This window comes from Panthera pardus, unplaced genomic scaffold (genome assembly GCF_024362965.1).
Source record: "Panthera pardus isolate Hobbes unplaced genomic scaffold, ASM2436296v1 HiC_scaffold_7, whole genome shotgun sequence".
NCBI classification, from domain to species: Eukaryota; Metazoa; Chordata; class Mammalia; order Carnivora; family Felidae; genus Panthera; species Panthera pardus.
The window spans coordinates 65028554-65046915 of record NW_026527002.1 but is presented as its reverse complement, the minus strand read 5'-3'; positions in this window follow the sequence as shown (position 1 = coordinate 65046915).

The window sequence follows — 18362 nt, the reverse complement described above, 5'->3', positions numbered from 1 at the left end:
TGGGAAGAGCAGAGAATTACAATCCATGGGAAGCAAGCTATGGCAAAACCATAGGTAAATCCAGAAAATAAAGGAGAGGAATGCTCCTTTGTAGAGGAAAGTGTGGGTTGGGAGGGGTTGTTATTAACAAAAAGTCCAATGGAGTAAACTGGCAGTTTAAAGTACATTGGCCTCTCAGTGGTTGAGCTATGGCTATCCCTTGTTGGCTGGGCTGTTGCTGGGGAAGGAGGAAATCTTTCCTCCTGCTAGGGTAACAAAATAGTATCTAACTACAAAGTCTATCTCTTCCTGTTGGATATGTGATTGACTGAGTGGTAGGGCATGAGAACTGTCCCTCATGGCTTCTTGACTCCATTTTAGTGAGGTTTCCCTTTATTAACTTTCACAAGGTGTAGAAGACTGGAAACTTGGAGAAAACAGAAATTGTGCTAATGATACATTGCGCTAAGGAGGGCTGTGTTAACTCTCACCAAAACCATCTCACAGGGAAATTCATCTTCCAAAAAAGATTGAACAGAGTTTCACACTTAAGGCATGTGAATGCTGGAAATTTGGGTGGATTTTCTATTTCAAGGTGACTTGGTCTATCATGTAGTAATTCTGGATTTGTTGAGATAACTACAGCAGATGGGACAAAGTGGGCAGCACAGAACTGTTAAATTTCATCAGGAGGCAAGGATAGGGGTAAACATAGGCTGGATCATATGGATTTCTACAGGTGAAATGCAGAGGCAGTGACTGCAGTTTCCTTAGGCTAGAGCCTTGTAAGGATATTGAGGACCTCTTTGCAGGTTGTCCATGTCATTCCTTCTGTCATGAATAAACCAAGAGGCAATGGGAAGGCAGAGCTAAAACTGGCCACGTGAACTATCTTAGACATTGCCATCTGCAGTAGCTTAAGCTGTCTTGTGAGTTGGATGAAAATGTATCTCTTTGGGTGGCCACCAAGAGTTTGATCCGTGAAATCAGCTTTGCTTTGTGAGGTTTGAGACCTTGTTTCTCTCTAATGTGAAAAACAATTTGTGGCGCTGTACTTCTTGAAACATTTTAGACTATGAACGTAACATGTATTACAATTGGAGATTCTTCTTTAATTTGGAAAACACTCAAAGTCAACAGCCGTCAAAGGCATGGTAAATAGTTCAAAGTAGCACATCCAAATGTAAGATATACAATGTAAACAGTTCTACAATTCAGCCTTATGAACTAATACTATAATATTCCAAATGTCTATGGTGGAGCAAGATGCTTAATGAAGCTGGTTTACTAGCTGGTCCATTGGGGGGAAAATCATTCTAAAAACCCTGGAGCTAGGTTATTCTCATTGAGCATAAGTAGCTGTCACCCTTCTAAGAAATAATAGCTTGTGGCTTGCTGCTGGGTCCTAGTATAGAATAGTAAGTTGATGAGATATCAAGTAACCATGTAAATGGAGCCCTCCTCATTTATTCATTCAATGTGATACTTGTGTGTCAGGCACTATTCTAATTACTTAGAATAGGTCATGGAAAACAGATAAAGGGAATGACAAGTTTATTACATGGGATACCTTCTATGATGGAGGGGACAGTGATTTATCATTTCTGGAATAGTCATTCATATATACATTTCCATTTATTTCTGCCTATTACCTTTTGCCAAATCTAACAATAGGCTTACTGAAAAATACAGGGTCATATTAATAAATAATGCTGTTTTCATAATAGGAAACACATTGTGATGAAAAAGTAGTAAGATAGTAAGCTAATGCTTCTGTGATTCTTTGGTTTCTCAATCACCCAGAAACTACTGGCTTTAAAAATGGCAGAATGACATAATATTTTGTTTTCCTCTTCTGAAAGTTTAGACTATATTGCTTTATAAGTTTAAGCACCCAAGGGACATAGAAAAATTCAGTGCTCACCGTGAAATGGAAGCTCAAACATCCATCTTGACATTTTGAACTTCTTATGCAACTGGTAAATGAAGGATAAAAAGTGGGTGGGTTATGGGATTAGCTGAAGTTATTAATCTTTATCCTCAAGTAGAAATAGTGTAGCTTCTTATGCAACTGGTAAAAAGCAGGATGGGATAAAAATGAAAAATTTAGGGATTCATTAGATCTCCTAATTTTGACAGGTTCATTCATAAATTTATAAATGATTAAATCTATGTTCACCAGCAGAATAATCCAGAGGATTAATTCTCAAGGAATCAAATTAGGTAAAGAGTCATGTCCATCTGAGATGCTGGCTGGAGCAAAATTTGGGGTATGATTTGAGTAGTAAGGGAAGGAATTCAATACTGATTGTGTACTGTCAGTACATTTCTTGAATTAAACACTTCCTATATTCTAAGATATTTGTTTTTTATTCATAATTATGGAATTGTAGACTTATATGAATGTTTATAATCTCATAACTCATTCCATTTTATTTTTAAAATGTCTATTTTGAGATGGAGTGTGTGAGCAGGGGATGGGCAGAAGAGAGAGGGTGAGAGAGAATCCCAAGCAGGCTCCGTGGTCAGGTTAGAGTCTGATGTGTGGCTTGATCTAATGACCATGAGATCACAACCTGAGCTGAGACAAGAGTCAGACGCTCAAGTGACTGAGTCATCCAGGCACCTCAAGTCATTCCATTTGAGAGATGGGAGGATGCTTAAAGGTCATTGGGTATGATGGATTTTAAGTAGGGATTTGAAGCATAATAACCATTGTGCTTCTTCAAAATGTATATGCCTGGGTCCCATGTAAGTTACTGAATCAGCATTTTTAAAGGCCAGGAGTGTTTGTATTTTTTCTATTTTTGGAGTCTATGCTAGATTCATAGCTAGAAAACTTTTTGGTTTCTTCCTTTGGTGGGTGATTAAATTTATTAGGAATATAATTTGTTGTTTAAAAATACCTGTGAGAAAAGGGATCTTATTTGATGTTGGCCAACCTAAGGAAATCACACCCCCCACCACCCCTTCCTTACCTCCCCCACCCCCAACTTTCATATAAATAGGGAGGGAGCATGGTCAAGTGACCTATACTGAGACGTGAAATGAGTTGGAAATGAACAGATGTGAAATGAGTTGGAAATGAACTGGATTTTTAAAAATATTTATCTATCTATCTATCTATCTATCTATTTATTTTATGAGAGAGACAGAACATGAGTGGGAGAGGGGCAGAGAGAAAGGGAGACACAGAATCTGAAGCAGGATCCAGGCTCTGAGCAGTCAGCACAGAGCCCGATGCAGGGCTTGAACCCATGAACCCGGAGTTCATGACCTGAGCCGAAGTGCTCACATGCTCAACAGACTGAGCCACCCAGGCATCCCAGAAATGAACTGGATTTTTAACTGGAAGCTGGTATGCATGAAGAATCTTTCTGTCAATGGTGATCATTTTCTAAGGGAAACAGCTACATCAGTGTCAATGGTGGCATTTATTTCTCTTCTATTTTATTTAAAACTTCTGTATTTCCTAAACAGCATAGGACATTGTATGGTACATAGTAAAGGCTCAGTAAGTGGCCATTAAATTACAACTTCATTATAACTCATAATTTAGAGCAGGAAGATCAACTGGAGGTTGATTTATTCACTGATTTTTAACTCAGATCCCATTGTAGGCCTCCTGAATAAAAATCTCTGTAGAAAAGCTTTATTTATCAGGATCTGGCTAAGAAAATAGAATATACTTTAAATGTTTCAAATAGAAGAAACTTAATGAAGTAATATGTGAAAAATAGGACAAAACAAGGCACCCAGAGATGAATTAGTAAGAGCAGGACAAATAGGAGGTGGTATAGCAGTGCCCAGAGGCTAGGACTGTCCAGGCAGCTAGAACCTCAGTGGAGATTTTACTGTGGAAGCTGACATCAAAGAATTAGAGGCTGTCCAGCAGGAGCTGGAGCCAGAGACAACACAGCTATTTGCAAGGATATTATCCAGAGATGCTCATGAGATGTAGGCAGACTGGTTTTCCATGTTGATTTGTCTCCTTAGGGTGGGTCCTGACGTCTGAACTTTGAATTAAGCATTAGGATGCCAATTTAGAAGCAATAAAGCTGCAAGGATGGGTGTTCCTATTATGGCTTCTCCCATCTTACCAATCTCTTACCAGTGTTTTCCACTGGCCAGACCTCCAACGAGAGGCTAGCTGGCAAGGGAACCTAGGGATGAAAGGGTCTCAGCCTGCAGTGGGCAACCCCGATCATTTTTCTATGTACATCCAGGTTATACAGGTGATTTTCATGTTCACTGCTTGTTAAAAGCCCCCAGAAGCAATCCCTAATCTATAGATGGGGAAGTTACTTATTTAGAACTTCCAACAGCCACTCATAGATGGATGTGCTGCGGATCTTCCAAAGTCATCTGTGTCTTTGGTAAGTGAGGATGGGTGGCTAGCAGCACCAAATGAGACAGGCTTAGAGGGACAGGCTTAGTGATATGGCTGGTCTTTACAGTCTAAGCCTATCATAGTGCTGAAGTATTTTGTTATAAAATAATATTTTTAATTATGTTTACATAAGGCAGATTAAATTTGGATATTTTAAACCAAAGTTTTTCTTTGTTCCTGTTACTATCTCCTTTTCTGATCTTGTGGTCACCTAACTTCTTTACACATGTATGTAGGCTGGTGATAAATGAAACAAAATAGGAAGGACGTGGAGCAGAGTATGGAAATGATATTGGCATTGATTTGGCCTTTAAAGTATTCCAAAAATACCATGTGCAAAGTAGCACAAACAACCTGGACTTCACTGAGGTAGTGATATTTTTTCAAGAGTTTATAATTGGTGGATGCTGCAGGCTTAGAGTATATGTACATATAATATTCAAAATCAGATGAGATGAAATATTCTAGACTAAAAGGCAACCAAGAGCAGGTTACCATAAAGTCCGACTTGCCAGGGAGGGGTTTGCTAAGAGTATTTATAGGTTATTGAGACACAGACTCTGACTTTCAGAGAAAAAATATATTCTTAGCAGGGAAATGAAGGGCTAAACAGGAAGTATGGCAGAAGACAAGTCAAGAAGGAAAGAATAGGGATATAGAGAAGGCTATGGTTCAGTGGGTGTGCAAGAATACAGGGCTTCTCCAAGCTCAACACATATAAGCTAATGGTAGCATTATACAATTGACACCCACAAGTTGGATGTTCCTAAAAGGGTCCTGCCCTGATTGAGATGGGGTTAAGACCAGGATAGGGTTGGGGCCTGTGGGTTAAAGATGGAGCTAATCTCTGCTAGGTGATGTCCTATTCCTGGCTATTATCTATCAAGTGGACTTGAGATATAATCTGATCCAGTTTGTCATTGCGCCAGATGATTAGATCAGTCATTAGTCGTCCTTGATGATTATCATAGTTAATGGAAACCTCTAAAGAAAGCTATCACTTTTTTATTGTGCTTACTTTTTAAATTACGAAAATCATGCCAATTAATAATTTTGAGACAATATCAAACTGTTTAATGTAAGAGGATGAAAATCTACCATTTCCTGTCTTCAGTTACACTCTCCATTGGTTAAAAAAAAAAAAAAGTTAACTACCTGGGGGACTATAACATTCTGAATGAGGAGGAATTGCTTGGTAAGCCTCCTATTGTCAAGGGTTATATATTCTTTTTCCCTAAGGAAGTAGTCATTCTAACCTCAGACTCTGATATCTTGAAAAGTTTGGGTCTCAGATTTTGACAGGTAACCTTTATTTGAATGGGTTAAATAAGGGATGTGTTATTTAGGGGAAAATGTAGGCAGTTATTGTGATGTTTCTTCCTTACAGGATGCCAAACATCTGGATATTTGAAGAACTGGGGAAATGAATTTTACCTTAATAACTTTAACAGGAATTTCTCTTCAGCAGAATTCTTATTTTAGAGTTCCAATGAATCTAAATACCTTAGTCTTTCAACCATTGCAATAATTGGGTAAAGGGACTGCATAGGAAAAAAGAAATCTTGAGATGGAAAAAAAGGAGTGAGTTTTTAAAACCTATAGATGATGGATGTCAAATAGATGGAATCCCCGAAGGTTAACTATATTTTCAGTATTTTCCTAAATAGTTGCACAACATACAGATCTTGCTGCAGACCTGCCTGGAGGGCAGATGGTTAAATTGTCTCATCAGCTCTCAAGGGCCCCTTTGTGGTTGCTAGTCCCATCAATTTTCTCCCATTTCATCAGATGTACAAAGGAGGAGAATCCTGCTTTGCTTCCGCCATCAGGTGCAAGCATCATTTTTGGCCAAACGGTTCTTGACGTTGAGGTGCCTGAGTCACAAAGTAATTGGTCGCTTGAGTTTTAAGTTTTTATTTTTAAAACAAGGGAAATAAATGTCCATGTCATCATCATACATTTGGCAGATGCTTATGATCTGTTTTTTTTCCAGCCCCCTTCCACCTCTTGTTTCCTAAGATTTTCAAATGAAAACATTTCAGCTTTAGTTTGTGAGAGTGGCAGGTGAATCTTGATTATTCAGTGAGGTTGTTAAGGCTGCATTCAGCTGCCTTACTTGTGGTGGCCATGGACATGAGGCAGGTTAGGACATCCATTGACTCTCATCCTGGAACTAGCAACCACATTCACCAGAACAAGGTGAAGTGTTCTCTCAGGAAGGTGGGAATTCAGGGCTTGGATGGAAGAATATTTAAGTAATGGATAGCTCTCTGGGACTGAGACCAGTTGTGTGGATCAGTAGAATCCTGCAGAAGAGGAAGGAGACCACTGTTGCTTTTTGGGGTGTGTTTGGGAGGAACAAGATGGTTGTAGCACCAAGTAAATACTAGTAAATATTCTTTAGTATTGAATTAACTGTGGGTGAAGATATGGTAACTTGACGGTGGAAATGACCTGGGGATGTTTTGAGCTTTTGTTCTTCCTGGGCTTCTGACAGAGCTACCGGGGTTCCCATGGATCTGTGCATTGAGACACTCATGTTGGCAAACACTAAACACATTTTTAAATTTCTTGGGACTAGTTTTCCCAGGATTCCTGACAAAGGAGGTCCTTGGTACTTTGGAGATGAAAGAACTCCAGGCAATCCCTGATTTTGCCATCTAACCATAACATTGATGGCAAGACACCCTGCATGTATGTACCTACATGCACACACATACACAACATGCACATTAGCAGAATGTATTTCACACATTTCTCTAATTTTTTTTAATGTTTTTTTTGAGAAAGAGACAGAGCATGAGTGGGGGAGGGGCAGAAAGAGGAGGAGACACAGAATCTGAAGCAGGCTCCAGGCTCCAAGCTGTCAGCACAGAGCCCATCGTGAGAATCAAGTCACCAGCCATGAGATCTGACCTGAGCCAAAGTCGGACATTTAACTGACTGAGCCACCCAGGTGCCCTGTACATTTCTCTATTTTATCATTTCTTTTGGATTCTTCCATAATCCTAAAAATTATAATACTTAAAGGTATAATCTTATGAGACAGAACAGGTACATATCTTGAGTCTACTTCATACTAGTGGTGTAAACTTGGAGACGTTTCTTTAGTTGCAAAATGTGCAAGTAAGCAAATTATTGTATACATTACACAATGGGTTTAAATGCTATAGTACAGTACCTGACATACAGTAATGGCTTTGTACATACATAGGGTAACCATGAGATCTTTCTTCATCATTTTATATTTTATATATTATTTCGTATTTCTTAGTAATTTGATGAATGTAGATCTTGTTTGCACAAGTAGGTTAAACTACCAAGTTGGGAAGGGAAGATGCCTTCTATGTTTTTGCTGTTTCACGTAATACAAGGTTAGGCGTGTGATAAATTCTCGGTAAATCTCCACTGGTTTGATAATAGACATGCATATACTGCCCATGTTTCCCCCCCCATCCCACCATAACCTCTAGTTTTTGAACATTGGTAGAGAACGTTTGGGTGTCAGGGCACATAAATGAGTTATCTGTAATCAGAATTGCGAGAATGTGCTAGATGGTAAGTGGTGTTGCCACAGCCAAAATGTACGAGCATTGGCTTTAAATGTGAATGAGGTTTCTATCGGTTTGGTGCCAACTCATCATTTTAGTTGTTTCTATTTTACAACGTATAACCTGGTCGGTCTTCCATTGTGTATCAAAGATGAGCATCTAAGGAACCAATATATTTAGGCCCTTTCATCTCTGGATTGCTCCTTAGGGAGTATGGGTCTTTGGACTTCCAGCTAACAGGGAATTAACAGAGGCTTAGATGACCCATTAATGATCAAGAAGGTATTTCCTTTAAAAGGGAAAGGCAAATGTTATTTTGAGGGGAATCGGTTACATTGGCTGAAACTATTTTGTAATAGGTGCACTATAAATGTGACGTGCTTTTTGGAAAACCTAAGGTCTTTGGATGATTATGTCACAAATGACCCATTTGCCACCATGATATGCTCCTGTTCCGGATTTGAGTGAGCAAATCTATTTTAGTTTCTAAACTCATCCCAGAATTTTCTCCTCCTGAGGAATTTATGTGACTATAGTTACATATACTTAAGTCTGTATAGAGACTATGTAATAAGATTTTACCCTTTTAGTTGGACATCAAGAACATAAATCCATTTTTCAAATGCCAGTTCGATCATCAGAAATCCCTTTTATGCCAAACTATAACATAATGTAAACTTTCTTTCAATTGGCAGGACATGTTTCCCACAGAACTAGCATGAACTTCAGTGAATTTCTCTATTCCCTAAGCGACTCCAGAATTTTTTCACTTCCCAAAAAGCAGCTTCTATGTAATGTTTTTATTTTAAGAAACTTACAATAATCCAGAAATAATTCAAAGATTTTGGATGGGAATTTGATCTTGAAAAAATTAAGATAGGAATTTACTCCCTTATGTAGAAAAGAAGGAAACCTTACATTACATTGATAGAAGAGAGAGAAGGTACCTGTATTTAGCTTAACTTCAAGTCATTATATTTGGGATTAGATTTTTGAGCCAGTTTGTAGGTGTAGGAGAGTCAGGGAAGACCTTCCACCCAGGGAAAGAACAGGTTTGGAGTCAGAGACAGATTAAACATAGAAACAGGCATAGAGAAATGGTCAGAAATAAACAAGTTAGCTACAGAGGCAGAATAAGGGATAATAGTATAGATATGGAGAGGGCAGGACTCCCCAGCAGCATCATGGTGGAAACCCACAGATTTTTTTGTGTCATAAATATACTCACAGGGTGTTGTGCTTGTATTACACATGAGGACATTGGAGATTAGAGAGGATAAGGGATTTGTTTATAACCAGATATCTGGCCAGCAAAGAAGCTGGAGCTGGAGCCTAAGTAATCCAAATGTTCTATTCTTTCCACTGTTAGTGATAAGTTTAAAAGTCACATATTAGGGGCGCCTGGGTGGCTCAGTCGGTTGAGCATCCGACTTCGGCTCAGGTCATGATCTCACGGCTCGTGAGTTCGAGCCCCACATCGGGCTCTGTGCTGGCAGCTCAGAGCCTGGAGACTGCTTCGCATACTGTGTCTCTCTCTCTCTCTGCTCCTCCCCAGCTCATGCTCTGTCTCTCTCTCCTTAAAAAAAAAAAAAAAAAAAAAAAATTAAAAAAAATTTAAAATTCTTAAAAAAATAAAAAAATAAAAGTCACACATTAAGCACTATCCTTGTAACCACTATGACCAGATTTAACGTTCCTGAAATACATGTTGTAGATTTTAATAGTAACTGCAAAAGGGATGCCCTGGTTATCTTGTAATTAAAATTCAGTGATTGGTTTTGTGATAATTTCTTTTCCTTCATGACTTTTAATATGTGTTGATTGTGGAATGACCTAGAATCAGGTAAACTACACAGGTAATATTTTGTAGAGGTCTTTCACCAGAAGATCTATTATTTCCTGAAACATCAAGTGCAGTTATTAGCATTTCCTCAGAGTTCTTCAGACTAGTAAACATTTCTTTGGGTAAAAGCCATTCATCATTTGCTGTGCCATCACTAAGGAAGTTACTGAACACTCAAACTGATTTGCACTTTCTCATTTAATCCTTCTTGACACCTACTGAGGGAAGTAGTATTATGATAACTGTTGTATGGACAGAGAACCTGAGTGTGAGAGACCTTAAGTTACACAATGTTGCACATCCAGGAAGTATTGACATTTGAGGTTAATATGGATATGTGGGACTTCGAAGAGTTGGCAAGAAGCAGAATCCGAGACCCCCATGAAGAATATGTATAACAGAAGCAGCAAGAACGAATGCATTTTAAGGCAGTATATTTTAAAGCTTTGTTGGCAAAACCAGTACTTGAGTCAGTGTGAACACTTGACTGAGTCCATATAAATAAGTCCATTTGAGCATAAAAAAAAATCATGATAATGGCTATCCCAAAAAAGAATTTTCCATTACCACTAAAAGGATTTGTATTGTCAAACTCACCAAAATGCATAGAGTTATGTGCCTTCTCAATTTCCTAATATAATGCCTCAAGTTTTCAATTTAACTTATTTATCTTGCGCTGCTTTTATTCTACTGATAAGCTTTGGAACAAAGTCATCATAAAGGAAAAAGAGCTCTTCTGGAAACTGCTGAGTGCTAAGGACACCAGATAAACCCACAGACTGGAAGAGGTAGACATAATGTCCTATAATGCTAAATAACATCATCTCAAGCCTTGGCCTTTGATGGGTGTTCACTAACATAGGTATTCAATAAATTGCAACAATACATCGATGAAAACACGTACATGTAAAATCTATAGCGTTGTTAAACAGTGGAAATCAGGTTCCTGCCATAAGAAAAAAGGAAAAATGAATTACTGCAATAAAATTTTTGTCTCGGATACCTTTTCTTCAGCTTCCATTTTAAACAGATCTGTTCCATCTAATTCTCAGAAGCACTTCAATATGTATTTTGTAATTGTCATTAAAGATAGAGATTTTGAGTTGAGAATTTTGATAAGAATAAGCATGGGCAAGTTATGGAACATGATGAATGTCACTTGATGAACTGCTATGAGTCTCCAACTAAAAATTGTTAGCTTTTTTAGTCTTAAAAGCATCCTTTAAAAAACCTACCTGTCACATACAAGTTTTCAAAAATTTTAGATAAACTGTAAATTTAATGTTGGAGTATAACAATATTGTGGTTAGAAATGAGAAATCCAGACATCCTTTTCATTCTGGGTAGCAACCAATGGGTGTGAACACTTTATCAACTTGGGAGTCACATCAGTGAGAAACCAGATGGAAAACTACATGACTAACACATCTTGCCACATCCAGGGCCTCTGATACAGGCTAGATTTGAAAACCAAAAATAAGCATGATCATGTCTTATGGATGACCATACTCTGGCTTTTCTGGAGTGGTCTCAGGCATTTCTGAAGTGAACAGAACCCAAGTTGTTCTTTTGAGCCCAGGCTGATCATGGGCCTGCTTCATAACATGCCTGCGTGTACTCCACACAGCACAAAACAAATGATTGACACGTTTACTTCTAATGCTGATGTTCATGCTTTTGCCAAGTTCAGGAGGTATAAAGATTAGAGGTTGCTTTTTCTCTTTAAGGCATGGAAAATTTACAATCTGTGAATTATTTCCTATTGCCTGTGAGTTCTCTACAATATGGTTAAGTAAATTATAGTTCCTTCCCTTGAGATAATCAAAGAATTTGAGGAGTTAGCATATTGTTCATATTTTCAACGAGGTATAATTGACATAATGTTAGTTTCAGGTGTACAAGGTAGTGATTCGATATTTGTATATATTGCAAAATGATCAACATAATAAGTCCAGTTAACATCTGTCACCATATAGTTATAAAATTTGTTTCTTGTGATGAGAACTTTCAAGATCTATTTTCCTAGCTACTTTCAAATAAGCAATACAGCGTTATTAATTCTAGTCCCTGTACTGTACATTACATCCTCATGATTTATTTTATAGCTAGAAATTGGTACATTTTGACCCCCTTCATCCGTTTCACCCATCTCTTGCCTTAGGCAATCACCAGTCCGTTCCCTTTAACCACGAGCTCAGATTTTGCTTCTTAGATTCCACATGTAAGTGAGATCATATGGTACTTAATGTTTTTCTGTCTGACTTATTTCACTTAGCATAATGCCCTCAATATCCACCCATGTTTTCACAATGATACTCCATTGGGAATACGTACCATATTTTCTTTATCCATTTGTCCAGTGAACATTTAGGATAGTTCTATGTTTTGGTTACTGTGACTACTGCAATGAACATGAAAATACAGATACCTCTTTGAGATAATGGTTTTGTTCCCTTTGGATATATACATAAAGGTGGAATTACTGGGTCATGGTAGGTTTGTTTTAAATTTCTTGAACGTCCATACTGTTCTCCATGTGGCTGTACCAGTTTACATTCCTACCAACAGTGTACAGAAGTTCCTTTTTTCCCCCCACATCCTCACCAGTATTTGTTATTGTCTTTTTTTTAAATTCTAGTATAGTTAACATACACTGTTATGTGTTTCAGATGTACAGTATGATTCACTCAGTGCTCATGACATTATTCCCTATTTTACCCCCCCCCTCTGATGTTATTGCTTGTCTTTTTGATAATAGGCATAAAAACAAATGTGAGGTGATGTATTTTGATGTACATTTCCCTGATGATTAGGGGTGTTGAGCACCTCTGTATATACCCATTGGCCATTTGTATCTCTTTAGAAAAAGTCTGTGTAGGTCCTTTCTATTTTTAAAAATTGGGTTTTTGCTATTGTGTTGTATGATTTCATTGTGTATTTCTTTTTTTAAAAATTTTTTTAACATTCATTTTTGAGAGACAGAGAGACAGAGCATGAGTGGGGGAGGGGCAGAGAGAGGGAGACACAGAATCTGAAGCAGGCTCCAGGCTCTGAGCTGTCAGCACAGGGCCCAATGTGGGGCTCGAACTCACGAACTGTGAGATCATGACCTGAGCTGAAGTCAGATGCTCAACTGACTGAGCCACCCAGGCGCCCCTTCATTGTGTATTTCTGATAACGTTGTATCAGAAATGTGGTTTGCAAATATTTCCTCCCATTCCATACATTGTCGTTTCATTTCATTGACAGTTTCTTTGGCTATGAAAAAACTTTGTAGTTTGATATAGTACCACTTGACTATCTTTGCTTTTGTTGCCTTTGCTTTTGGTGTCAAATCCAAAAAAAAAAAAAAAAAAGGCCATTACCAAGGCCAATGTCAAGAAGCTTACTGTCCATATTTACTTTGAGGAGGTTTATGGTTTCATGTCTTTAATCCACTTTGAGTTGATTTTTGTGCATGATATAAAGGTCCAGTTTCATTCTTTTACAGGTGGATCCATTTTTCCAATACCACTTATTGAAGAGACTATCCTTTCACCATTGTATTTGCTCACCTGTTTTGTTGGATATTAATTGGCCATATATTTTTGATTTACTAGTTTAGTCATGGAGGATGTTATGGACTGAATTATGTCCCCCCACCCCCATTCACGTGTTGAAGCCCTAACCACCAGTGCCTCAGAATGGGACTATATTTGGAGATAGGACATTTAAAGAGATAATTAAGTTAAAATGAGGTCATTAGGGTGTGCCCTAATTGTGACTGATGTCCTTGCCTCAGGAGAAATAAACCTGGCAACACTTTGATCTTGGATATTTATTTTCTTACAGTTCTGGAAACTAAATTTCTGTTGTTTTAGCCATGTGGCCTGTGGTATTTTGTTATGGCAGCTCTGGCAAACTAATACAATGGAGGAGATTGCAATTTGCCTTCCCCTCTAGATAGGTCTTAACCACACAGGTTAAGGAATCTGTTAGTGTTGTGCCAGCTATCACTGAGTCTGTCACAGTTAGAAAGTCAGGCCTGGGAACAGTGTATCCACTGGGTCACTGAGTTTCCCATGAGCTAGACTTGAATCATAATTTCATTTATCAACTAGTCTCCATACTCTGCCATGCTAACAGGGGGCCATGGTGATACCTTGAAACTGGATTGTGATATCATTTTAGATATAGTGTCTAATAGTCTTGGAGAACTTGACATGATAATTTCCCAAGTATATACCCCTAAATCCTTAAGAGGAAAGTACTACTAAACTCACTGTTGACTGAGGGCACTATTAAGCATTTTAAACTCATTAAGGTGGTTTTATATTTCACATCATTGTTTTAAATGTGCTCTGGGAATCCATTTTCTCTTAATAACAACCTGGTATCTCTCATAAGAACCAGTCAGTTTTTACTATTTTCTTTCTGGTCTAGTGCCAGTTGAAACTCTGATCTATTTAAGTATCTTCAGGTCCTCATTAGTGTAGACTGGGCATCTGCTTGGTAGATCTGGAGGCTTGGGGAAGGCATTTACTGTGATGATTCACAACTACTGGCATATGGAATGAATGGCATATATAGTCTGTTTCTGAGACCTTTTCTTTGTTCATGACAGGTACAGGGTGCTAGGTAAGGACAACCATGTTTTTTCCTATTAGCTGTTTGTTCAGTTTCTTGTTGGTCTACCTACAAATGATGAAACATTGATTCCCACTGAGTAAAAAAGGTATTTAGTGTTGGTGTTCTTCTGGGAAGAGAGTGTTTATATAAGTGTTAAGGAAGGACTCTATGCTGTGGTCTTCCCACTATATACTTGGATGGTGTGACTGAACTAACTCCTTTTAAGCCTGTTCTCCCATTAGCTCCTGCCAGAGCAATCCACCCTATTCCTTTCCTTCATTTGGTAAGCAGCCTTCTTGGTGAAGATATTAGCAAGATGACCCAACCCCAGGTACTTTCTGCAACACCCACTTGTCCCTCATGCTTTCTATAGGTAACACAGTCATGTAGGTTTCCCCCTTCATTCTTCCTGCTTTTATATCCCCGTCCTATTTTTCATATTTCTTCTGGTCATTGAGTCCCAGATGCAGTACACCAAGATCTAAGATGTCCAAATGGGAGACACTTCAGTCTTCTTTGTGGCATTCCCAATATTTAGTTTGGAGTGATTTTTCTGGAGCCCTTTGTTATCAAATAAGGAAACCATGCCTACTCCTCCCACCTCTGTCCCCATCCCCCATGTGAGGAGGGTATCACCTCTCACCGGGGACATTGTGTTAACATGGTAATAGATGATGACTCCAAATACTACAAACTTCTTCGCTTTCTGTTTTTATTTTGGTTGGTGTTTGGGGGCAGGAGTAGAGTGATAAAACGTCTTAAGAAACTTATGTTGTAGAAACCTCTCGTGTGTATATTGAGATTTTTCATGCTGTGCTGCTAGCCCTTTTAATTTATGGTATAAGATCTTACTCATCACTTCCTTAAGAAAAATCCCTCACCTCATCCTGTTACTCATGAAAGTTTAGAATGACTAAAGACACAGAGTTGCATCATGTAATAGAAAGTGAAGAAATGGGGCGCCTGGGTGGCTCAGTAGGTTGGGCGGCCGACTTCAGCTCAGGTCATGATCTCGAGGTCCGTGAGTTTGAGCCCTGCGTCGGGCTCTGTGCTGACAGCTCAGAGCCTGGAGCCTGTTTCAGATTCTGTGTCTCCCTCTCTCTGACCCTCCCCCGTTCATGCTCTGTCTCATCTCTGTCTTAAAAATAAATAAACGTTAAAAAAAATTTATAAAATAAAAAAAAAAAAGTGAAGAATTATGGGCTGAAATTGATACTAGAAGATACAGTGGTTCAGATTCTTTTTATTAAATGTACATTAATGGCCTTGAATATCATCCCTTCCTGTATCCACACCCCTTTCCATGTGAATTTGGAATTTTTCCTCACTGAAAAAGTTGAAGGCTAAGATGACTTCCCTGCTCCTTGGTTTGTTTGTTTGTTTGTTTGTTTGTTTGTTTTTGCCTGCCCATAATCCAAGGGGATATTAAGTGACACAAGTTTGACATCCCATTTACCTCTGAGGTTCACTTATTTAAAATTTTATTTTTGATAAATTGAGTATGGAATGATCAACTCAGGAAAGCTCCTTTTTTATGAAATGCTGTATAACTGGGTTATAGGTTTTACCGGTGGGTATATTTGTCACATTTCATTGAACTGTATCTTTAAGATCCATGCACTTCACTGTATGTGTATAATACCATACCAAAAAATAATAAACGGCCAGAAGTAATATATGTTTTTTTTTTTTCAGTCATGTTGAAATTAGATTGTTTCTTGTTCTATTATGTATGTGGGGGATTTAGTTATCTATTGATAAAAAATCATTTTAAAAGTTGGCTTTTTAAACTGCCTTTAGGGGCACCTGGGTGGTTGTTGGTTAAGCCTCCGACTTTGGCTCAGGTTGTGATGTTATGGTTCATCGGTTCAAGACCCATGTCGGGCTCTGGGCTGACATCTCGGAGCCTGGAGCCCACTTCAGATTCTGTGTCTCTCTCCCTCTCTGCACACTCTCTCTCTCTCTCATGTGCGTGCATGCTCTTACAGAATTAAGTAAAAATAAATAAAAACAATAAACTGGTAGCAACGTAGATTGAACTGGAGAGTGTTATGCTAAGTGAAATAAGTCAGGCAGAGAAAGACAGATACCATATGTTTTCTTTCACTCATATGTGGATCCTGAAAAACTCAACAGAAGACCGGGGCAGTGGGGGGAAGGAGGGGGAAAAAAAGTTACAGAGAGGGAAGGAGGCAAACCATAAGAGACTCTTAAATACTGAGAATAAACTGAGGGTTGATGGGGGGTGGGGAAGAGAGGAAAGCGAGTGATGGGCATTGAGGAGGGCACCTGTTGGGAGTTACCTGTTGGTAACTGCTGGTCTGTGTTCTATAAACTGATGTTAGTTTTATATCACCTTGAACTTGACACAGAATTCTCTAGTATATGTATGATTTCGCTGTATATTTATGAAATTCACTCATGTTACTGCATGTATTAATGTTTACCAATTGAGTGTGTATTAAATTATGTTTTACTGTGTGGTCCTGATAGGTAATTTTCTGATCATTAATAGGGCTAAAGAATTTATTAGCCAGATATTAACATTAGTAATATAATATTAATCTATAAAATGGCTATTCATATGCTTTTCAGACTTCTAGATTGCTTCTATGATTTTTAGGAAATCATGTCACAGATTCTAAATTTTTTTCTTCATGTTTATTTTGAGAGAGCACGAGCAGGGGAGGGGCAGAGAGAATCCCAGGCAGGCTCCATGCTCAGCATGAAAACTGACTTAGGGCTTTATCTCCTGACCGTGAGGTCACAACCTGAGCCAATATCAAGAGTTGGATGTTTAACTGAGCCCCCAGGTGACCCTAACTTTACTCAGCAGATATGTTCTCCCAGTATATAACTTGTCTTTCCAATATCAAGGTGGAAAGTTATTGATGAGAAGTTAATAATTAATTCTTAGATTTTATTAAAATTTTCTCTTAGAGTTAATGTCCATGGAGTTGTTTGATTTCCTTCAATAAATAAAAAATTAAGATATTAACCACTAGTTTCTATTTTTTCTTTGGTGTTTGATAAATCATAAGGCCCAGTTTTAATTTTCTACTTAGACAAGCATTTTTTTCAGCGTATTTATTACATTATCACTCCTTTCCACTGATATACCTTACTGTGCTATTCCTATTGTATATTAAAGATCCACCACCTGTATTAGTATGGGTTCATTCTATTTCTGAGATCCTTATTCTGTTCCACTAGCTAATTCTGTTTTTATTTTTTTTATTTTTTTTATTTTTGGGACAGAGAGAGACAGAGCATGAACTGGAGAGGGGCAGAGAGAGAGGGAGACACAGAATCGGAAACAGGCTCCAGGCTCCGAGCCATCAGCCCAGAGCCTGATGCGGGGCTCGAACTCACGGACTGCGAGATCGTGACCTGGCTGAAGTCGGACGCTTAACCGACTGCGCCACCCAGGCGCCCCTAGCTAATTCTGTTTTAATACCATCCTGTATTGGTTACTGTAGATTTATAGTATGTATGATACTATAGTAAGAATATTTATTTTTTAGAAATGGCTTTGATATTCTTGGCCATTAATATTTGTAGAATTTTTGAATTAAGTTTTTATGAAAATTCCTATTGAGACTTTTATTGGAATCACATTGAATTTATAGAACATTTGGAATCCATACAATAGTAAGTTATACTAATAAGTATCCTTTAATATGCCATCTGTATAGTTATTCTTTATAATTCTTATAATTTTTCCCAGAGATCTTACATATTTTTGTTAGGTTTTTTTACTGTTGCATGTAGTATCTTTTAAAAAATACTTTGTAGAAGTTATTTCTAGTGTATAACATTATAATTGGCTTATGTGTATTGTTTAAAGGATACTTCCTTTATCTAATAAAGCATATGAAAAATATGCAAAAAACGATATCTGCATTGGAGAAAAGTATAATCGTTACTTTAAAAATAGGAACAGTTAAAGGAAGCCCACCAAGACCACTTAAATGCAACATTGAAATGTGAC